The sequence below is a fragment of the Thunnus thynnus genome, chromosome 23 (assembly GCF_963924715.1).
Source record: "Thunnus thynnus chromosome 23, fThuThy2.1, whole genome shotgun sequence".
NCBI classification, from domain to species: Eukaryota; Metazoa; Chordata; class Actinopteri; order Scombriformes; family Scombridae; genus Thunnus; species Thunnus thynnus.
In genome coordinates this window covers 1,307,650-1,332,128 of record NC_089539.1, presented here as the reverse complement: position 1 = coordinate 1,332,128, position 24,479 = coordinate 1,307,650, and the positions used below count along the sequence as shown (strand labels likewise).

The 24,479-nt window shown below is 39.7% G+C and overlaps 1 protein-coding gene and 2 long non-coding RNA genes across 4 annotated transcripts in view; 1 reads left to right on the top strand and 2 right to left on the bottom strand.

Annotated features, from left to right (window-relative positions):
- The window catches only part of LOC137175612 (uncharacterized), a 417,849-nt gene that overhangs the window by 97,849 nt on the left and 295,521 nt on the right, over positions 1–24,479 (bottom strand). The gene's annotated exons all lie outside the window — the stretch shown is intronic.
- The window catches only part of tmem178bb (transmembrane protein 178Bb), a 144,172-nt gene that overhangs the window by 82,919 nt on the left and 36,774 nt on the right, over positions 1–24,479 (top strand). The gene's annotated exons all lie outside the window — the stretch shown is intronic.
- LOC137175750 (uncharacterized) lies at positions 15,865–20,261 on the bottom strand. The gene is made up of 3 exons (XR_010925709.1): positions 19,781–20,261; positions 18,689–18,781; positions 15,865–17,436 (listed from the first exon to the last, which is right to left on the bottom strand). It is a non-coding gene; the product is annotated as an uncharacterized lncRNA (long non-coding RNA).

The following is a 24,479-nucleotide window of genomic DNA, read 5'->3' as shown; positions in this document are numbered from 1 at the left end:
AAATATTGTTGGTGGCAAGGCAGAGTGGACCCAGCATAATGTGTGACATATCCATCCTGGCATCTAGTACAAAGCACGCTACTGTTCAGACCCTGCACTGTGCAAGCATACTTATCAGAAAACTGAAATCAGAAGAGGTGACTTTGAGGTTTCAGCACTTGGGGAAAGACAGCTCCCTGAAACTGGATGGAGACACTCAGGATGGACACCTGATCACGCTGATGGGAGAGAATGGAAGATTCTTGACTACAGTGCTGCTTGAAAGTTTGTGAACCCTTTAAACCTTTTTGAATTTTCTCTATTTCTGCATAAATATGACCTAAAATGTGATCAGATTTTTACAAAAGTCCTAGAGCTAGATAAAGGGAACCCAATTAAACAAATGATAGAAACAACAGGCATGACAAGCAATACTCACAAACACTGTCTCACAGTGGAAGTGGATCTTGAGGTATATGAATGAAGCAGCAGCAGGCTTTGCAATGGATTCAGTCCCTCTTGTTGTGAATGATTGATGGGAAGTACGATTAAGCATAATTAACAGGGAGGAACTACTGCAGAAACACATAGCTAGCAGTCCTGGATGCACCTCGTTACACTTATGCGTTTCAGGCACTCCAGATCAGAGGAAATCAGTTGTGTCCAGCCATGTGACCACAGCACCCACAGGCCAAGTGATTCATCACTGCTCATCCATATGAAGCTTATGACCAGAGGGAAAAGATGTCTCAGTCTCAGTCCAGTAGGACAACCTCTGTCTGTAATCCATGGAGCAGAGATAGAAAGCAGGCTAGTTGGCATTTTCCTGAGTCTGATATTTGTCAAAGCACAAATAATGTACTTCATACAAGTGTTTTTTCTTCAACAATGGAGACTGAACACTGTAATGAGGAGACATATTATGTTGTGAAGGGTCACTTTAGTTTAGAATTGGTTTTCACCAGACGTCAAAATTTTGACCCTGAGTGTTCACTGGAACATCTTATGAGTCACAATGTCCGCTGATGATCAAAAGTGGTCTTGAATTTTTTTTAATATATTCTAAACGTCTCTTAGAATTTAGAAATGTTCTTAATAATATGTCTAGTACTGAGCCCATCATGAATATTCACTGACACTCAAAAGTGGTCTTATAAAGATGTTTAAATTTTGACCCCATTCTAAACATAGCCAGAATGGTCTTGGCTGGATGTCTTATGGTAAGCCATAGTCACAAATGTCCTCTGATATTCAAAACCAGTCTAAATTTAGACCCTGTTCTTAACATTCAGAGTTGATAACAAATTGTCTTGGCTGGACATCTAATAGTGTGTCTTACATGACTGTCTATCACTGTCAGGTCTGGGAAAGATGTTTAAACTTGTGCCCTGTCCAAAGTCGATCAAAAATGGTCTTGGCTGGACATTGACTGTAATTGTGACATTGATGTTCAATAGTGGTCTTGAAAAGATGTCTAAATTTTGACCCAATTCTTAATGTCTACGGATGTTTAAGGGGAAACTTAAGTATTTTTCAACCTAGACCCTATTTTTCCATCTTTTTGTGTCTAGGCGATTAAAGAGGACAACATTTTTTGAAATTGGTCCAGTATTGAGCAAGAGCGCTGCAGCCAGCAGGCGCGAAACGGGCTGCAATGTAATCCGATGGGGCAATTGCATACCATCAATGTACATCCACTAAAAGTGCTTGTTTTTGCCACTGACAGGCTCAAATTGTTACCCCACTCACCACTACTCACTACCCCATCCATGGCTCTCTTCTGATCCACAGCCACCTTGACGCAACTTCTGCTGCCTCGGTGGCCATCTTGATGGCCCTTCGCCTACTGGCCCCTGTGATGCCCAGCATGTTGTGGGCCCTGCAGAGGGACTGGCCTGTGAACCCTCTGCAAGCTACCTCAATGGACTTGCACCTTGCTCGCCAGCCGTTGCTTCGGCATTCTACCACTAGCTCAGTGGCTTCCGTGATCAGCACCATGTCTGGCCTTAGTGTTGTTGTGGCAACGGTTCTGGGAACTTGGTTGCTTCCCCAGGTTGACTTTCAGCTCCCAGTCAAGTGCCGTTGCTAGCAGACCAGAGCAGGTGGTCTGAGCAGCTGATGTTAGCTTCTCCACAGCCTTGACGAAAGTGATGGTCTTCACAGGGCAGAGGCGCTTGCAGTGACTAATTCCACTGCAGGTTGTGTCCACTATGGCCTTCAGGACTTGGTCATGGTGTGGTAACACCCCTCGCCCAGGGCTTTCAAACAGCAGCTGTGGATGTGCTCTAGGGTCTCTCTCTTCAGAGGCCTTCCCCCAACAAAAAAAGTTGGATGGGCTTGGTAGAACATCACAGACCGCCTGGATTAAGAATTTTATTTGATAGTGCTCAGCTTTCCATAGCTTGGCCCATGAGACTTGCACCATTTGCTCCCATCTTGTCCAGGCTCCCTGCTGCTGCATTCCAACCATCCTGCTGGCTCGCCCCTTCTCAATTGACACACGCACCACATCCCGGATCAGCAATCTCTTGTCCTTCCCCTGCACCTTGTTGTAGTGAGATGAGGTGAAAAATGTTTCAATTTAGAGCCTCTGAAGATCATTAACAGATGATGAAAAGTAGTCTTGGCTGCATGTCCAGATATTACATTTGGACATAGACAGTATATGATGTCCAATAGTGTGCCAATCGAGGTGAAATAGATATAATCTACACATCCACACAATGTTAAGTGTTTGCTCAGAATATTATCAGTAAGTGTGGGCTGATAGAGGTGGAAGGTGCATTTACTCAAGCACTGTAAAGTATTTAGGCACAATTTTGACATACCTGTGCTCATTTGAATTTTTTCATTGTGTGCTAATTTATACTTCTGCTACACTACATTTTTGTGAAATATTGTACTTTTTACCCAAGTACATTTATGTGACCACAATCATTAGTTTAGATTGCAGATTAAGATTCTACATACAAAATGTATGTTTATAGAGTATAATGCAATGTTATAAAGTAGATTAAATTACCCAGTATAAATCATAAAAGCAGCTTCTAAATTTGCACCACCTCCAACAACTACAAAATAAAAAATGCCTCTTACTTGTTAATTCATCAGTAATAATAATATACAATTATATAACACTATGAAAGATGCCATTTTGGATATTTTACTTCTGTGTTTTTCTGAGTATTTTTTACATTAGGTACTGCTACTTATACTAAAGTAAAGGATCTGAGTACTTCTTCCACCAATTGGTACTGACTTATTGTGTGTTCATGTGCAGGTGAGAGGCTGGGAAATCTAAGATATGAGAGTTGGCTGCTGAACAGTGTATTGCTGAGCTCTGTTGCGGGAAAAAGAAACACAGGAGACACAAAAGTAAATATAGACAAGTGAAAATGTAAATTTGAGAGCTTCTAACATGGTTGTTTTATTACTTTACTATATTTGCTGTTTTAGAAAAGTAATGACCTACAATATAATGGATGATTAAAAAAACAAATACAAAAAATTCTCTGTCTCAGCGTGTCTACAAAAGCTCTTCCTAAAGCATGTTTGTGTATGTGTGCCAGCAGGTGTTGTGCATGCAAGCCATAATCTCTTTCTTGCAGGTACAGTAAGGAGACAAACAACCTTTCTCTGGAAGGTCACAGTGGGTTACACAAACAAGCACTGATTTTCTCTGAGATCTCTGTATAATTTGCATGAACAAAATTACATCCCTGCTGCACATTTGTCTGCCTGTCCCCTCCTCTCCTGTTTCCTTCATGTTGTTCAGCACTGTCTCCTTCAGTCTGTGCAGAGAGGCTGCTGTGGTCCTGACTGACAGCTCAGCCTTAATCCTCAAAGCCTGGTCATCTGCTGCAGAGCTGCTCACTCCACACTCTGTTTAATGAATAGTTCCTTGCGCAGACTGAGCCATGATTTATAATTGACAATGCAGGTATTCAGGAGTGAACTGACTAAATTGCCCAACCTTATTTACACAGTAACCTTTGAGTTGAGATTATTTTGTCACACAAGTGTACAGAGTTATGCTGACGAACAATCACCACAGCCTGGCTGATCTGGTGATGTCAGCAAGAACACTCTTGTCCCAACTGCAAGTTTAGTGTACTGTGTCCTCCTGATCTCACAATTGGGAGCCCCAAATTCAAATGAACTTGGTGTACTTTGTACAGAATTAGGCCTTGACTGTACTTGTTCTCTATATCTCTGGAATTGTTCATATTCCTTGCTTGATCCAAATAGACTTTAGATGGTGCTGTTGACCACAGTGGAACTGTGTGAGACTTCAGATTCAGGTGCTGCCAAATGCCACCTTTGACAGTCAGTTAGATAGCATCATGGTGGGGAGGTAAATCAGTTTCAACTTTGGTGAACATGCAAATTCATGCCATTAACCAATGAAGGAACAGAGCCAGAGAGTTCAAAACAGGGCAAGCTACAGATAGGTGATACATTAAAGGAAAAACTGGTATGGGCCTGAATGCTTGACCCCTACAGTGAGGGGATCTGGTGGCTCTGTTATGTTGTGGGGGGCATTTGCTGGTATGGTTTGGGTCCACTCATCCCCTTAGAGAGAGGGGTCACTGCAAATCAGTACAAAGTTGTTCTGAGTCACCATCTTTATCCTATGATGTAACATTTCTATCCTGATGGGAGTAGTCTATTCAATGCCCCAATTCACAGGGCATGAGGGGTCACTGAATAGTTTGATGACTATGAAAATGATGTGAATCACATGCCATGGCCTATGGTGTTCCTCAGCCTTGGCATTGATTCTAGTCAAGTCTCTGCAACTGGATGAACATCATTCTTCCAAAAGATATTCCCTCATTTGGTGTTTTGATGATAGTGGTGGAAAGCACTATCTAACACATCAGTCCAAAATCTCCCATAGGTGTTCATTGATCTGGTGAAGGCCATAGCATATGATTCATATCATTAAACCAATCAGTAACCCCTCATGCCCTGTGAATTGGGGCGTTGTCATCCTGGAAGAGACCATTCCCATCAGGGTAGAAATGTTTCATCATAGGATAAAGGTGATCACTCAGAACAACTTTGTATTGATTAGCAGTGACCCTTCCCTCTAAGGGGACAAGTGGACCCAAACCATGACAGCAAAATGCCCCCCACAGCACAACAGAGCCACTGGATCCCTTCACTGTAAGGGTCAAGCATTCATACCTGTACCAGTTTTTCCTTTAATTTGTCACCTGCCTGTAGCATTGCCTATTATGTGTGTTTCACCAGTTTTAACCCTGCTTTGCCAGAGTATAAACTGTTCCACAATAGATGTATGGTCTGCTATTCAGAGACAGCAGAAAATGGTACATCTCTTGAATAAATGTATTGTTCGGATAGCAACCAAGCTATCTAGCAAACCAGCTGGGAGTTATTGTGACTGACTAGCAGTAGCATGTTCCCAGCTGACTACTGTGTTAGCATTTAATGCTAATTCATTTTTTCTGTGTAGGTCCGCATGGCCATGAGGGTTCATGTTGATTCACTTGACATACATTTTGTCATGTGCCCATGTCCACACAGATGTTCGCAAAGGGGTCCACACACCAAAATTTGTGACCATGCGAAATGGCCTCCATGAATGTCCTTTAGCTTGCCAGCTACAGTAATTTGCTAGCATGTCCTTGCGAGTTGTCATTACGTCACCAAGCTTTTCACAACACCCATTATGCAAGGAGGTGGTTGGGGTGGATAGTGGGTGTAATACAGAAGACCTGGGTTATGATCCTGGGTCGTGTGTGTCCAGGTTTAGGCAACAAAAGTACTTTGGTTAAGGTTAGTCAAATATTGTGGTAAGAGACTATGATCTTTCTCTAAACTTAACCAAGAGCTGTGAGTGCCTTAACATAACTGGAAGATTAATAAGGCTGTAGATGCGTTGACTGGGTATTTTATAGCAAGATTGGACATTTTATTGAAAAACGAATGAAATACATTATCAGTGAACATGTCAGTATCACATTTTGCAACTTTCCAGGTACATTTTGTGACTTTCCAGATACATTCATTAACAAGATGTCCTCATTATGTTAATAGGAAACATAATCTGGGAGGCATAACATTTACTTCAAATTATTTTCTGTTGCAGATTAGTTGTATATAAACCTAATTTGTGGGAGACTTGCTTAAGCTAACAGTTATCAACTGTCAGAGCTGTTTTCTTACAGAGGACCTATTATGCTCATTTCAGCTGTAAATTTTTATTTTTGGACTCCACTAGAGTAGCTTGGGATGATTCACAGTTCAAAAAACTCCTTATTTATCTCATACTGGCCCCTTATGCAGCCCCTCAATATACACAGTTTCTCTTACACTCCGTTTTAACTCCTGTCTCTTTAAGGCCCCCCTCGCGATGAGCCCACTCTGTTCTGATTGGTCAGCTTTACGTATCAGAGTTGTGTAATTTCATCGTCTATGCAAACCAAACATTTTCTGCTTTACTGCTTCAAATTAAAAGCTTCTCAATGACTAACTAATGAGAGCCTTTTATTGTGAAGAATTTACAGGATGTAAAAACGTGTTCCTCACTGAATTAGCAGAGCTTCGTTAGTGGCGCTACAAACGGCCGAAACAACAACATATGGAAACCGAGCGTTCAGAGCAGTCTGAAGGTGCTGCTTTTTGCTCACAGAGATTACTGCTACATACGTTTACCTTGTTATTTGACACGTCGGCCACTTTTAACATGAACATCCAACATTATGATGTTATATATATGTCTGAAAATAAGGAAAAGCATAATACGTCCCCTTTAGTGAAACTGCTACTACAACAATTGATTTTGGGGTGTGTTCTATTTTGGTATGTTAAATTAAATTGAGTTGGCAGACAATGTAAGTCCAAAGCATACTTTGCATATATACTTGGGGGGTTAGTTTTTGTTTAAGGATAGTCCAACATGTGGAATGGAGGAGCTAGAGATTGAACAACCAACCTGTTCTACCAACCCTAACGCTAACCCCCTAAACACCAACCTCAAATTGCTCTGTATCTAATGTTTGAACTATTTGGAGCCAGTCCAAAATAAACAAGGCTTATTAAGCAAGCAAAATATACATTTTTGTTTCTCAAGTATCTCCACTGATCCGTGCAGACAGCCATTATAATAATTCATTCTCAGTTAACTACATGCCTAACTTTACAATTTAAAGATGCATTATTAAAGTTTAATATTCCAGAAGTGACATTCATTTCATAAACTTGTCAGCAGGGATAGAGCTGCATGACCCCAGTCACACTCCACAGTTCACAGCGAGGTGTGTACTCTGCCAGGTTAGTTCACTGTGGTCACTATCATGCAGCCCCTCAGGTGTCTGTGCTGACTTCCTGACTCACTGAGCTGTGCTGCACTCATGTTTACCGATGAGATGAAGTTGAGGATGAGCATCAGGGACACATAGCTGAAAACATACTCTGACAGCCTCCCAGCTGTACACACTCCTGAACAAAGAAAGCTGGAGAACATTTGACTAAACACATATTGGTGAGCCCTTATAATGTGAGTCCTTTTAAAATGGGCATTAATGCCATTGACACATTAATGTAGACATGCGTCAACATATTCCCATGGATTCCCATGAGTGTCAGAAATGCCCTGTATGACAAATGGTGTTAGGCTCCTTCCAAAACAGAGTATAGCTACACATTCCAAGCAGTTAGAGAACAATATCATGCAGTTATCCATCCTATATGACGTGAAAAAGCTTTCTGAAATGATCTCCTGAAGTCAGAAGTCAGAGATGAAGCACTTTTGCTTTTATTCATTTATTTATTTGTTTAGATAAAATAAATAGGGCCTTTAATTTTGTATATGAGTGATGGTTTATGTTTGTGGTTTATACTTAATCTACCAAAATACACATTTTCATATCCTTCTATTAGAAGTGACAATCACTTTTTCTAACAACAGTTTTTTCTACAATGACCAACGGCCACACTCTTATTTCAACTTTTAACTTTTTTCATTTCCATAAAGTGTAGGGACTTAAAAGCAGAAGAGTCAAAATTGAAGCAGTGGAGACTCAGATAATTTTTAGTCCCCCAGTATGGATCAAGCACTAAAAACACTGGATCCATCCACATCTTACATCATGATGACATCATCAGGGTTATTTTCTCAGACTTGACAAAGCTCCTCCAGAGACAAAGACATTTTTTCAGTACACAATCCAACTTTTTTGTATGTATAGTAACAAATACAAGATCACAGGATCAGGCCCACATATATGTAGTATCAAACTTCTGGTTTTATTTGTATTGGAGGTCAATTTCCTTATGATGATCATAATCACCACTATATCACTGCATGATATAAAACACTGACTCATTCCAGTAGATGTGTTTTGTGCAAAGTATTGCTTTTGTCGCTGAGGACTGAAGGAGGAAATGTGAGATTGAAGCCCAGTTGAAAGGCTGGATGCTGAGTTGTGGCTCATTAATATTCATGGGAAATGTGAACGAAATCAAATTTGGACAGTCTAGGCCTTAAAAAAATATTATTATCCTCAGACCAACCCATGGCTGTGATCAGTGCAGGAGAGGAGGGATTTAAGTGGCATGCAGTTGGATTCTTATACTGACAAGTGTGTCACATGGAACAGCCTACAGCTGCTTCCACCTCTGGCAGAGAGCTGTCCCTCTCTGGACATTGATGATGTGATGAGGACAGTAGGCTGCCACAAGCAACCGCATCCTTTAAGACAGCTGTGGATTATGGAACTTGCTCTTCTGCAGTCTTAGCTTTCCAAGTTCATTTAGCGCTCCAGTGGGGGATAATAGCTGTCTGCTTTACAGCTCAGTTGGATTAATGTGAGGGAAACAGGAAACCATGAGAGCTGGAGAACTAAAGAAACATCTCAAGCATACAAAAAAAACAAGGTAACAAAAGTAAAAGGAACGGAACAGACAGGAACAGGAACAGGAACAGGGTCAAGGTCAAGGTCAAAGTCAAGGTCAAGATGGCTAGAACATGAGAGTCCATGAAAACAACTATGACGAACTGGGAGAGAGCAAAAGAAATGGACCAGTAAGTGATGTGTCTGATGAGGGAATGAAATGCAGGTGAGGAATAGGCCAGGTAGCTGCAGGACTGATGAGAATTAGGAACAGGTGTGTAGATGGGGAAAGGAGGGAAAGTCGAGGGCGTCTGGTGGACAGTTTGAGGATGTGTCTGGGGAGTAGGAAGAAAGTACATGACCTGGGAGAAGTGAGCAGGGACTGGATACAGAAACAGAGAGTAATGCAGAGGGCTGGGGATGAGAGCGTGTGGCTGCAGAGAGGGACTGAGGAGCAGATTGTGACATACATGACCTTTCTGTAATTGTTCATGTCTTCCAACATACAGGCAATCTGGATTATTTTATATTCTAACTGCAAAATACAACTCATGAGGTATGATTTTTAAATATCCATTTCAACTGGACAAGATCAGTTAAACAAAATGACTAGGGAAAAAATCCTTGGTAATGAGCGAGAGTGATATATGAGGACAGCTGAAATGATAATATTAACTGAGCTGATTAACAAGGCTGGGTTTGAATAAAAAAAAATGTAATTTCATAGAATTCTTGTGGTATCTTAGGTGGTGCATTTAGAATATAATGGTTGTGTTAATCCACTCTTTGCTGCTCTATATTTGTCCATGTAGATAATCCTTTTTTGCATGTGAGCTTTTGCCTCAGCTGCTGAAAATAGCACTTGCATCCCCTTCTCCCCACTTCCATTCAAAATGGATGGCGGAAGAATTGTGCCACATCTCCAGCACATGCAGTCAAGTGCGTGAGTCACAGTAGCCCGTGGATCAATCTGGCAGAGCTTTGGCTTAGAGGATTCGTCTGTAAAAGCCACTCTTACTCTGTGATCATTTCGCCTTTTCACCAAAAACTCTTTTAAATAAAGGTCATTCTGCTCTGCTGGCACGTAAAACATGGTTAACAGTTTTATTGTTCACTAGGTTGAGGTTAGAGAAAGGTAGTGGTCTTGGATAAATGTTGAGAAAGGTGACATGATGCAGGATGAGTTTAATGTCTCTATATTGAACCAAAACCACCATCTTTCCTTAACCAAAATATTTCTATAGCCCACATTTACTGTAACAACATGCTGTGAACGCAGGACATGATCCAGATTCTGGTCCTGTGTTTTCTATGCCCAACATCCAGCCTGTTCTCTTCTGTATGACTTTAGTTCTCAGGAGTGGATAGTTCACGTTTCACATACATCTGACATTTTAATATGGGCAGCATTATCTTTCATAATTGCTAATGCAAAGTAGCTGTAATGAACTTAATTACAAGGAGACAATTGGGAGCAAACCCTCTGCTCTTTGTGGTATTATATAGGATTTAGACATTTATGCACACAATGTACAATATATTGTATTAAACAACTGTCCATTGTCCATAATTTTCAAATGTACATTGACTTAAATGCATAATGTACTGTACATAGAAGCATTTCTGCACACTGTGATGACTAGCAAATGAAGAGGACAGAGCAGGTTGATTTCAGAGCATAGTATTTCTATTTGGACTGGCCTTGATGAAATGAGAGGGAAGTCATTTGGAATGTATTGGGAGTGATTCAATGAGACGTAACCACCAATGGTCTTCACTTCAGACACACACACACACATACACAGAAAGATTTCAATTTAGTTGACCATTATCTTCCTCTTGATAAACTTTATGCTATTGGTGTCTCTCGGCAGGCATTATTTTGGTTTAATTCTTACCTCCATAACCGTTATCGTTGTGTTTCTTTTCATCATCAATCAGATTATTTAACTGTTGAAAGGCATGTACCACAAGGACCTATCCTTTACTTTTCTCTGTTTTTATCCTAAAATTTGTTCAAATTGTTCTGTTCAGTTATATGCAGATGATGATGTTATATACACAGCTGACTCTGATATAACTAAAATTCAAAGCTCTCTGCAATCAGAATTTCCTTTTGTTCAAAAACTTTTTTTTTAAATAACAATCTCATATTAATCAAGCAGAAGTCTTGCAGCATGTTGTTTGGGACTAGTTATAATCTTAATCATTCACCTGCTGAGCTGGCTATTAATGTTACGTATGGGACTTCACTTATTAACATTGATAAATTTAAATACTTGTGACTTTGGATTGATTCTGAATTGTCTTTTAGGCCTCATATTGACTTTATTAGAAATAAAATAAATGCTATATTGGTCAATTAATTGTCTTACTCTCCAAGTAAGAAAACTAATTGTCCAACAGTTTTTATTTCCCATTATTGATTATGGTGATATCATATACCAGAACACCTCAGAATCCCATCTTCAACCTTTAAATTTAGTCTACAATAATATTTGTAGATTTGTCCTGAGGTGTCCTTAATGCACACATCATTGTTTCATGTACAACACACTGAACTGGCTACCACTTCCCTCTAGGAGATATTTTCATTGGTTGCTCTTTGTTTTCAAGTACATTTACTCTAACTATTCTGTATACTTAAAACATTTTTTGGTTCCATTTGGTTCATCATATTCACTTAGACACACTCAACATCCTTTTTTCTGTGCCTAGAATTTGTAAAGTAATTGGGAGATGTGCTTTTAAGTTGAAAGCACCATCAGATTGGAATAATTTGCCTAACTCACTCAGATCAATTTATTCTTTCCATGACTTCAAGATTTTGTTGCTTATCCACCTTAAATCTACTTGTTCTTGTTTTTGATTGTATGTACCTTCATATTTGTCCATAAGTAGACTTTATACTTTTACATAATGTTATTTGATCTATTCATTTTTTTCTTGTTCATCCTTTGTACAGATGACTCATGTAACAGATGTAGCAGGTGGGGTTTGGGATGATGAGAGAGCCCTTATGTCTATGTGTATGTCCATGTTGATGTTATCATGTTGATTGTTTTTTTGTTATTGTATTGTATTTATTTTATTTATTTATTTATTCATATTATTTATTATTTATTATCTAATATATTTTGTTCTGTTTAAATATTGTGACTTTTTATTCTCTGTGAGGACACCCTTGAAAACGAGATGGTGCATCTCAAGGGTTTATCCTCTATTTAAATTCTGAAATAAAAATAAAATAGATCTAGACAGACTGCAGGTTTTGGCAGCAATTTGGTTAACTTTGAGCCGAAGGGTTACAGGAGCTTTTTTTGCAGACTCATGATGACGTTTGCTGCAGTCAGCAGCTTGGTGTTATTTTTAGGCCGGACACAGGGTTGAGTGTGGACCTTATCGCTGTCCTGGGGGTCACGGCAGGCAGACAGCAGGTCTGAGAGGCAGATGTGTGTTTGGAGAATGGACTGGGCTCTGAATCAGAACACAATTTAGGATTTACACATTTAATGTGTGTGTTGTTGAATTTTCATCTGTGATGCACACACAGTGCAAGGGACTGCCTAATTTGTTACTGAGGAAAAAAAGCACAGAAAGTAGTAAAAACATTTACATTAGCTTTCTAGAGCATATTTCAGAAAATGACATGAAAAAGTCAAACATATCACTAACAGTAAAATAACAAACAAAATGTATCAAACTAAACAAAGGCTACACAGGTGAGCTGCTTTTAAAGGTGTCCACAGTTTTGTCACTTTTCACTTCCTCTGTGATCACTCATTTTAAATGACAGTACAGTTGATCTCACAGCACAGCTTGTCATCAACATGTATTTTTGCTTATTTTGTCTGACGATGTCGTGATCATAAAATAATGATTTTATCAGCAGCTTGGTAATGACTGCTGGTCAACATTGTATTTATGAACTGCAACCAAATTTTTACTCATTCCCTTTATCTGACAACAGAGACAGAAACATATTTGAAAAAATATATACATGTATTTAAAATGAGAACTTTATGAAAACTTTATCGGTAATTCAGCTTCAGTATAACAAGATGAATGCACGCTAGAATGGCAGCTGAACACAACTCAACCGGATCCAGTGGACTTTGGCTGTATGTCTCTCAATCAGGATACTGTGGTCCACAGTGTTGAAAGCCCTAACCCTAAAAGCCTAATTTCTATTAAATGAGGAGTAAGGAGACAATTTCTAACCTTTGTGACAGAGTTAAAATTTCCTGTAGCTGCTTCACAATAAAAGCCTTCCAGTGGTGTGGTGGTGGAAAGATGAAGCAGCAGCAGAAAGTGTTCAGCACAGATTGTATTAGAAGTATTCTCAATACAGCAAGAGACTGAGAGAAGCAGCCCAGTGATGATTTCAGAGCGTCACTACCTGAAAGGAAAAGTATAACATTTTGGAAAATACACTTATTCTCTTTCTCATGAGAGTTAGATGAGAAGATTGATAACATTATCATGTCCAACAGTGGTATCAGTCTTCTCATCTAAGCATAAGCACATTTCTTTAACCATTTGCAGAAATTGTACAAAGAAATCATTTTAAAAATGTTGGCTCTGAACATAAACTGCATTTTGCAGAATTGTCCATCATCGTCGTTCTGTGTGGTGATTGAGTTGCACCAGTAGAGTGTGAATGTTTGGCACTGTGTGATTGTGAAGCAGGGTGTTCCTCAGTCAATCTGAAAGTGGACATATTATGCCTTTTGTGAATTTCTGTTATTTATATAATGTTATTATGTTGGATGTTAAACATGGTCAAAGTTGAGGTGAGATTATGTAAAAATGTTCCCTGTAAGACAAAGCGCAGGTTTCAGCCTCCTCTGAACACAGGGTGGGGTGACATCAGCTTGTCACATGTCCATAAACAATCTGTTCTGTAATCTTTGTTGCTGAGGTGGTTGCTAAGGTTTTTCCATGTGTTGTTTGTATTGTCCACTCTCTTGTTCCACATCTGATTCAGGCTCCAACATGTACGGATGTATTTAGGGCCGCTGGATTATGGCAAAAATCACAATCACTATTTTAGTCAATATTGAGATCACGATTATTTAACACAATAACTCATTGACCTCGGAAACACCATGCCTTTATTGAACTGTTTTTTAAAAAACTTGTCTCTTTAACAGTGGATTTATTTGAACTTTAAATATATATTCAACTGAAAAACAAATAAAACAATAAATGTAAAAAAAGTATATAATTATTATGTATATATATGTACACACACATACAACACATACATACATACACACACACATATATATATATATATATATATATCATCCATACAATCCAATCAAATTGGATTAATGGAGCAGCCCTAGATGTATTTGAGAAGTTGCCATTTTGAGTAAAGAATAATAAATACAAATATGGACATGGAAATGTGCATGAAATCTCCCCATTGAATTTTCCTAGATAATAAACGGTTAATATAAAATACTGTATAACAGTGGAGATGTCTTTCAGCTTCAGCAGTAGTATAGGAGGTCTAGAGCAGAGCCAGCCTTGGCTCATGTTGCTTTCTCTCTAAAAACAGTATGAGGAGATGCACAGTATATCAACAGCTCTGCTCCTGCCAACTTAGCTTCATTGTGCTGCACTGTAGTTTCCAGCTACAGATCCTCTCACTCTATCTTTTACAGAAACAGAGGCTGGAGAATACACAGTATTTTTCAGTGCATAATTAATTTGAATGGTGTATAACAATTACTCATCTCTTTATGCCTTCCTTTCACTTGTAGAACAGAGAATCTTGGCTTTAAGTGCTGTGGCAGTCTATCTGTGATGCATCATACAAGGACGGATAAATCCCTTCAGCAATATAGATGCATGTGAGTCACATTGATGAAAAGGCTGTATAAGTCAGCATGTGTACAGCTCAGTGTGGTAAACACTGTAATCTAACTTCAGTAGTGGCCTGGCAAAATATCAAATGTAAACTGGCAAAGAGATTCAGAAGCTAACAGATACTCTGTGTGAACAGTGTGTACAGCAGCAGAAATCGGTAGCATGCAGGCAGGTTTGTTCTATGTATTTGTACCTGGTTTATTTATTTTCATAGGTTTAAGTTAAGCATCTCATCATCATCTCTTCATGAGCTGAAAAACAACCATAGGTGGTGTTTGAGCCTGAATTGAAGCGGTTCAAATGGGCCTTTTACTCCTTTCTATTCGATATTTTCATGTAACAAAAACCTCAAATGTCTAAAAATGAATGCAAAAAGTGTCTATTACATTCTATTCCTTTTCAGTGAGCCCTCTGGCTGCTGAAGCCCAGGACAGTTGCCTAGCTTTGAATAATGGAAGCTCTGGATTTTATTCTTGTCATGGTAGAAATGCCACTGAAACAGCATGCTGACATAGTAAGTGGAGATACATGATGCAAAATATGACATAAAACATGTTATATAACATGCAAAGAAACTTGGCAGCCAGCTTCTTATCTTCAGCATGGGGCTGACATATCTTGCCAGCTGAGTGAAGTTAGTTTCCTCATATTTTGCACAGAGCCATGCGTAATTGGAAACTCAAAGTCCCATCTCATGGTTGTCTGCAACAGCAATTCAGAGACTTCAAAGCAGTGCCACGCTACACCTCACCAAATCTCCTCACAGAGAAACCCCTCCTCCCTGTCTCCTCCCTAGGACAGACAACACCCTCCCCACCCCCACCCCCACCGCCACCACTAACTATACTGCACATAGTTGCATATTCATGATCAAGTGATAGGCTAAACATTGCAATCGCTCACATCATCTGTCCTATCTTTTATGCTGGGAGTATCTGCGTGGGTGTGTTGGAGAGTCTATAGGACAAGAGTCTGCAGTCTGCAAGCAGTAGCTCACAAAAAAGCCATAAAATTGGCATTAAATGCCTCAGTAAGTTTTAATGATTTTTCCAAAGTAGGACACTCTGGCGGAGACAGCGTCTTAAGATAATACACCAAGGTTTGTTCGAGTAAAAGAAAAATGCATATAAACCTCCTCAAGTAATCATTAGCACTAGTCATGTATATTGTCAGGGACTTGAAGCAAAATTCAATAAGAGATCAATAATAGAAATCAACTTAACAACAATTCTTTAATTCCTTCAGTTCAGAGATCTTAAAATGACTTGGGCTGCATTTAGACCAAAATCAGCCCTGCGTAAAAACAATGTGTTGGTGGGGGCGTGTTGTTTAAGGTACCAATGAGACAATGAAAAACCATCCAGGAAGTCATGTTGGAGCTACAGATTCATTCATTTAAAGGTTTATCAGACACAAAAACACAGCACAGTGGTTTGTAATACTCACAGACAGGATGTTACAACAAATGTAAACAGCATGTATGTGATTGGCCAATGCAGCACCTTGCTGGATGGCGTTGCAGCAAAAATTGACCCCAGCTCAACTTTTTTGCCAGATGACTCTTTATTGTTTTGTGGACCCCACTGCACTGGCACCCCTGCTGCATCAACACACTGCCCCCATTCAAATGAAGGAATGAATTTGACCACATGCTAATATTTACTTACAATGTCCTTGCTTTTTCTTTTTTTTTCTTTTTTCTGTTGTTACTGAATATCACCGCTAACTCTAATGGTCTCCTTGTCAATAGTGTAGAAACTATTGATTGGTATTCAATATAACATCTTTTGAACCCTGTCCAACCAAACCCTGTATCTTAAATATTTGCATCAATTGAAAGATGCCCATTTTACTAAAACCTCAGCGAAACTACTGAATATGGCAGCACACACTATAAGACAAGGTTTTCCTCCAGGGGCCTCAAAAGCCTGGATATTATGTATGTTTACATTTCCCTGATAAGGATCTCTAGTGTCCATGTCCATCTGTCAAGAGTATGGCATGATGTTTTTCTAGAGCCTCAATACCTTGTGAGGAAGAGGTTGCTGGACATGGACACAAACATACAACATACAAAAGTGTCATAACCTTAAGAAAAACCAAACCACAATCATTCTCCAACCCTAAGTAGTTTTTCTGCCTGAACTTAACAATCAGTGGCAGATCAGGAACAGTCATATGAATCAGTGGTGATTGGTGAGATGTTTGGATGGCAGGGATGAGTATGTCATCCTGTCCATGAGGCAGGAATATGTTAATATTGGTTGTTTTTAAAGACAATAAGAATATTTTGTTGTTTAATTTGTAGGAATTGTAATGTACTGTAGGACTCATCAGAAGTAAAGATACCTTTGTGAAAATTCAATACCCTATTTGACATGATTTCTAGAGGCTACCTAGTTTTTAATGGTTTTAGTCATTCTGGTGTTCTTTGCCTCAAACAATGGTTGCATGAACATAATTTGTTGATCATGTGGTCACTCTTTCTTCATCCTTAGTTTGTCATAGACAGTAAAGGTGTGTATGTAATTCCAGTGTGTGTGTGTGTAAGTGTATCTTCTATACATTTAATGCTGTATGTGTTGCCATTGCAGCAGAGGATGAGGAGTCCACACTGCATTTTCCTCCCATGAAGTCCTAGCTAACCGTTAATCCGGTTAGTTACATCACAGAGCTTCTGTATCCACCAGCTCAGAAATCTTCAAGTCATTTACCCTGACTGAAAAAAGAAGAAAAAGGAGAGAAAGCTTAGCTTACTTTGACCAACTGCCACATAAGATTTCACAGTGCACTGCTATCCCCCTAGTTTACTGTAATTAACTCAAAGTTAGCCACCTAAAGAGCTGCTCTCCTCTCTCCCTCCATCATATGATATGTGCTGGAGAGAATGCATTTACTCTGTTTAAGTAACTATTTTGCTGAGTAGACACAGCAGTACTAGAGGGATTAACTCCTTGTTGGTATTGCAGGGAAAATAGAAATCTGGAATATGAAGCATCATGAAAAACACATGGAACACTTTTTTAAGAATAATTCCTTTTATTCCTCTTATGTTTTATTCATATTTTTTTTATCAGTAACATTGCACTCACCAATTTAATTGCTGAGATCTATGAACATGGTAATTACAGCTGCAGTGATTAGTTGGAAATTGATTAGTTGCCAACTATTAAATTAATCGCCAACTATTTTGATAATCGATTAATCATTTTTTAAGAGAAAATAATTAAAATTATCTGATTCCAGCTTCTCCAAATGTGAATATTTTCTGGTTTCTTTAGTCTTATATGACAATAAACTGAATATCTTTTGGTTGTGGACTGTTGTGGACAAACCAAGACATCTGAGGTTGCGTCTTGGGCTTTGGGAAACAGTAATCGACATTTTTCATCATTTTCTGACATTTTGTGGACCAAACAACTAACAGACTAATTGAGAAAATAATCGACAGATTAATCAAATGATTTCTAGTTGCAATCCTAATGCTAACATCACTAAACAGAAGTCTGACAAGCCAAGAAAACTGAGTCTGTCCTCCCAAGAACAACAACAGCATACTTCATTTGTTCAAATGATTAAAGGTGCAGACACAGCGAATCTATTGATGGATGTCAAGTCAATGGATCCCATTCATTTTCTATGGATAACAGGAGATCCGGCTGTACAGTGCATGATGGTTACGGCACAGCGAGTTGAAGGACCACCTGCCGTTTCTGAATTTGCATATCACAACTCGACCTCAACTTTATGCAAATGACGTCCATCACGCGGATGGCTTGTGAAACTCAGATCAAACTATCAAACAAGGCAGTGCTGATCAAATATGAATCAAGATTCTGTTACTGCATTGCCTATTTTACCCCTCAAATGTTTTCAGAAACATACTTTAGTGTACTGTTTAGCTGTAAAATGAGAAAGTTTATAACGTGGCAGCCATGTTGAAAACATCAGAGCAAAAACCAAGGACTGACCAACTTGCAGTACATCACCCATCACGTCACCCCAGAGCGTTCAGTGGTCTGGTGCATCCAGATGCATCCTCACCAGAGTCTTTGTGTCTGCCCCTAAAATATGACAAAAAAATTTCGTTTACCCAACCAGATCCCTACCATACCCTAACCAACCATTGAAAAACAATGTCTTCATGTGAAAGGGGTTGTCAGATCAGAAACAGCCTGTGGGTCATTGTTAAAGGCATTTAGAAACAACATTTTCTCATTTAGTTTGGAGAACTTGCGGGAGACACAAGGACTCAGACAATCAGACAGGCTAGCAAAGAGAAAACGAAGATGTACTATGACTGATTATTAATGACATCTCTGGCGCACTCATTTTTAGAGTACATTCATGCTGAGACAGTTGAATTTGTGTATCTTTTTATTTCAGTTTGCATGCAGACTAAAACAACATTTTTTCTCACCCAAAAACTGAGCTTTTCCAAAATGGTCTGCAGAGTATAAATCTGCATAAATCAGTGTGTATGGGGAAAACAGCTTTTGCAAAACAACATGTTAGCTGAGGGTTGGGGCTGTGTGGCATAAAGCTAAGACGACAACTGCTCATATATGGTGAGCGCTATAGACCAGTTTTCTATTGAGGACCTGTTCAGTCACACTGGATTTCTTTACACTTGTAGGCAAGGCCTCAGGGTGAGGCTTTAACTTGCTTTTCCAATGTTCTTTGTACAAACATGTGTAAGTACATGCATACACACACCAAAGGACGCCCAAATCCCTTTACAGTATCTGCATGATATGGTTGCTATAGGTATTGTTTACTCACCTTCACCAGCAGGATAGCAAACAGGGATTACACATTTCAACAGCCTGCTTTAGGCCTCTGAGAACAGATGTACCAAAGACCATAGTTTCATAAATCCCTCTATTTTACACTGTAATCAGATTACCTCTGGATGGATGCCAATGATTACCATGACATACGAGCACTAAGTGATACACAAACATTCCCTTAAGGTGGAGCTTTAAGAATAAAGTTTCCTGATTGTATAAAACATGTCCACATTAAGCTTTACATTGCTCCCTGTAAACTGTTCATTTGTTTACCTGTATATTTCAGCAAGGGTCATGTCTGTAGGACTGAACAAACAATTCAGCACTCCCAGGCAGGGCCACAATAGTTCCAGTACATTTGCTGTCACCATCTCTTTTTAAGCTCCATTATTCTCCACCATGCAACTGTAATTAAAGTTGGTTGAAAAATGAGTCAGTATATGGGGCAGATAAGAGGGGGCTGTGTGTGGGTGTACAGATGTTGAATAGAAGCATCACATGAGCCAGTCCTGCAGTATTCCTGTATATATACAGCCTATCAGTGCTGGAGAGTCCAGCTTTAGCACTGTGTGGCGTCAGGGTTTGTCACGTTGGCTCCTCAGCACTTCTGCTTATCTCCTCAGTGCATGCAGGCAGCAAGGCCGCTCCACAGTCTGAAAAACCAAGGTCATCTCCCTTCTCTCTCTCTCTCTGGCTTGTGAGAATAGAAACACAGTCCTCCTTAGATACTGAGGCATGTGCTGCTGACAAAGGACAAGCTGCTGGATGCTCAGAGAAAAAAGACAGAAAGTGTCGTTAGACATCAATGCTTCACTTCTTACCTCAGCTCAACTCAGTATATGTTTGATTTACATATAGAGTTTTTAGTCTTGATCCATCCAGGAGAAGTCAACATTTCCAGCCAAACCCCACTTCACATTCATATTCATGTATTTGTTAAGGTGACCCCTATGACATTGATACCCACATGACCCCTCTCTGACATACCTCCTGTGGATGCACTAAAAGTTATGTACCATCCTTAACTACATCAGCATCTTAACTACGTCAGCATCTTGCTTAACACATGGCCTGATGAAGTTGTTCAAGGGCCCAGGAGCAAAACATTTATGGTTGGACCCTGATTGGACTTCTGAGCGTTATGTATAGCCTGTGGCCCCCAAGTTCCCATCATGAATGGTACATAAAGCATTAGTACCACATAATCCTCCCTTCCCCAAGGCTTCCATATCAGTTTGTTTTTGCTAATTTCATTAAATACAACTTTATGGACCATGTGAGCACAATAACTAAAATAATTAACTGCATTTATAGGAATAAAAATTGACCTTCGAGGCAGTTTGAAAAAATAATTCTTCTTACTTGGTTTTTCTGGAGCTTTCAGCCACATCTCTTGGGCTTAATTAGCAGATACTCATTTGTTAGGAAGATTGTTAAAGGTGCAGTATGTAGAATTTAGTGGCATCTAGTGGAGCAGACTTGGCAGAAATGGAATATGATATTCACAAGTATGTTTTAATAAATGTATAATCACCTGAAAATAAGAATTGTTGTGTTTTCGTTGGCTTAGAATGAGTCCTTTACATCTACATAGGGAGCAGGTCCTCTTCCATGGAGTCCGCCATGTTGCACCGCCACGTTTCTACAGTAGCCCAGAATGGACAAAGCAAACACTGGCTCTAGAGAGGGTTTTGCATTTTTCGCAAGTTTCACAGCCACCATTGGTTCTCCTACACGCTTGGAAGGGGAGGGGGAGGGGAGGGGTATTCAGTTGGTTGCAATCTGCAATCTCACCACTAGATGCCACTAAATCCTACACACTGGTCTTTTTAGGGGTTATCACATGACCTAAGTGTGGGGTTTTGGTCACATGGAAACAGGAAATTCATATTCAATGCCAGAGACTATTTTTGAACAGAGACAGGGGTTACCATCTCCTCCAATGCAAACCATCGAGTGACATCACACCTCACTACATCCAGCTTTATATACAGTCTATGGTCTTAACTAGCAGACTACTGGAGCGCCCCTTATCTGCACTTCTTTCTACACACCCACTGTATGCTTCTCACCACAGCTGTCATACTGTATAGGACCTGCACAGAGCAGCAGGTGTCAAACACACAGACTGTTATCATCCATCCAGTCAGACAGGGCTGCAGGTCACCTGACTACCAGATGAAAGTTCCAGCACTGTGAGAAATGGTGGGCACTTAACACATGGCATGTCTGTCACCCTGCTGCTACCCACAGCTCCACTGGCCTCCACTTCTCAGTTACCTGCCGTACAGCTTCATCACAGGGTGTAAACAAACACCCTGGGCAGCAGCAGATGCTTATACTCTCTGCTAACAAACCAAATCACAAGTTGTTTCTGTATGGCACTGCAGGATTACTGTTGAAAGAGCAGAGTAAATTCTGAGTAAGTCTGTTGAATTGACTTCAAATGGGAACTGGCGACTGGGTGGGAGTCTCTGTCAGAAGCAGAGTCTTTTTCTCTGTCTGTTTGTTCAAGTCCATCCCACTCATATCAACTCTCTCCGTCTGCCTTCTCCTCCTACATTTTTACTCTGGCTCTTACCCTCTCTGCTTCCCTCTCTCTCTCTGCTTTTGGAAAGAGACAACTTCCCTTTTTGAAATTTAAGCAGTTTCAGCCAGTCTTCAAGCTTAAAGTCTACAGACAATAAATCCTGGAGAAAACCCAGCAGTAGTATGAGGTCTAAAGAGTCTGCATCATATGCACAAAAGGAGGAGCAGTTGAAATCATCCAGAACTACAAATACTGATAACAGACTGAGATTTAGTGACCATACAGTTGCCATTGTAAGAAATCTGCACTGTCTATGTAAACTAAACCCATTTTGAGTTATAATATGAATATACAGTATTAACATGGATTAATATGCAAGACGGCCCCAGGGCAAAAGTCAGCCATAGGCCCCTATTGATCCCTCCATTTCTCCCACCCTCTCTGCATTGTGTATGCACTACAATAATTCGAAATTAGTTTGTAGTAATTTGACTAAGCAAACATTTACTCAGCAATATGCAGCATGTGAGCACAGCATAAATTGAAATAATACAGACCTTGAAAGCAGATGAATCAAATATCTCCTTCTTTAACCCCAACCCTCCTTATTTTCTCTTGCTATGCCTGTCAAAATGTTCTGTTCTCTCACAGGCAGTTTACAATGATAACTGTGGCAGATTTGCTACCCAAAATTCAGTCAGTTTGAAACAATGGCTACTTGTTTTCAGAATGAGGTAGACAAAAGCCAGCAGATTTTAGTAGCTCCAGTTAGCGCGTTAACTAACATTAACTAGGTGAGTGACTCATTTTAAAATGAGAACTCCGTCAAAGGGTTTTAAACATGCATTTGATGGCTCCATAAATGATGCTTACATACATGCTTAAAGGATTTTACCAAGTTACAAGTATTGTATGTGTATCCAAAGCCTGATATATCTTATTCCTCTGTGTCATAGAGCTCCATTGTTGTCCAAAAAGTCCTAAAAACATGTCAGTGAGCCACACCGCTGACTCCAAAGAGTAATAACAGTGATAAGATTGTAAGTTCTTTGAGAAAATTATAATGTAGTACAAAGTCAAGAGGTTGTGATGTGTAGCATAACAAGTTCCCGCTTTAGAACAATTAAACAAGCTACTGTAGCCACTTCAGGGACATAGGAACATATCACCCAGTGCATCAGTGTGGCTCATTGGTGTGTTTTCAATAGTTTTTGGACTACGGCAGAGAGGAATAAGATTTAGCAAGCTTTGGATACACACACAATACTTGTTTGTAGATCAGTTCATTGACGGTTTCGCTCTGCACATGAGATTTGTTGACAATAAGAAAAATATAGAAAATTACCTACCTTATCTTCTAAAGCCTTTAAAGCTACATGTCCTAGGCAAAATGTCAGCATCCTCACCAGATGATGATCCATGTAGCCTAACACTACAAGACCCTCCAAACTCTCTGTATATTGAGTATCACTCTTACTACAGCTCCACATACACCACCTCAGCATGTTGAGAAATCCAAAAGTTGACCTGCTGTGCCTGGTTACAGTTGCTGATTGGACAATGGCTGGTCAGAGGAGAGGTTTAGCGAATGGGTCAATGATCACAAACTAATTGCCACACAGTGAGCTTGCAGCCTTTGGCCACCCAAAGGGTCTAGGGTTCCAGGGTTGTTGGGGCTGAATGAAGTATTTTGAAGTGAATTTAATTGAAATGTCCATCCTTTGAATTTAGAAATAATATAACACCAAAGACAATTAAGGTTTACCGTCCTTGACATGTTTTCCAAGTGGTTATTTCAGACCTTCATAATATTTTATTGTATCATTATTGTAACATGACAGACTAATCAATTATGAATTGTTCTTTCAAGTGTTTGACAATATCGAGCCCAACCATGGGCAATGTGATGGTAACTTCCCTTTACATCCATCACATCATCAGTTCATCTACCCCAGAGTATGTCTTTGCCCTCTGTCTCCTTAATCTAGCTCTCACAATTTAAGAAGTAATTACTTTACCGTTTCCCACTGCTGCGCCCATCTGGTCACTGTTCCCCTTCTCTCCTCACTCCTATTAGCCCCAGCCAGCCACCTATTAAGATAAAATCACTGAATATTCCAGATGTCATTCAGTGACGGGATGAGCAGTGGGAATGGAGGCACTTCAGACCTTCAGGTTCAGGATAGATTAATGTCAACAAGTCTGTAAGAGGAATAGTTTAGAGCCTCATGTTGTTTGCAAAATAAGGTCATTTTGGTGGTCTCACATGATGATAGTTGAAGATTTAAGGTTTAAGATTAATGGCAGAAATGGGATTAGGTTTAGGCCAGGGTTGGGTTAGGTTTTTTTTTTCTAGGGTTTCGAGTTTTGATGGATGGCTTCAACAGGTCAACCCAGGACCACATGGACGGTTAGGGTCAATTGCGGGCTCGGGCTGTCAGA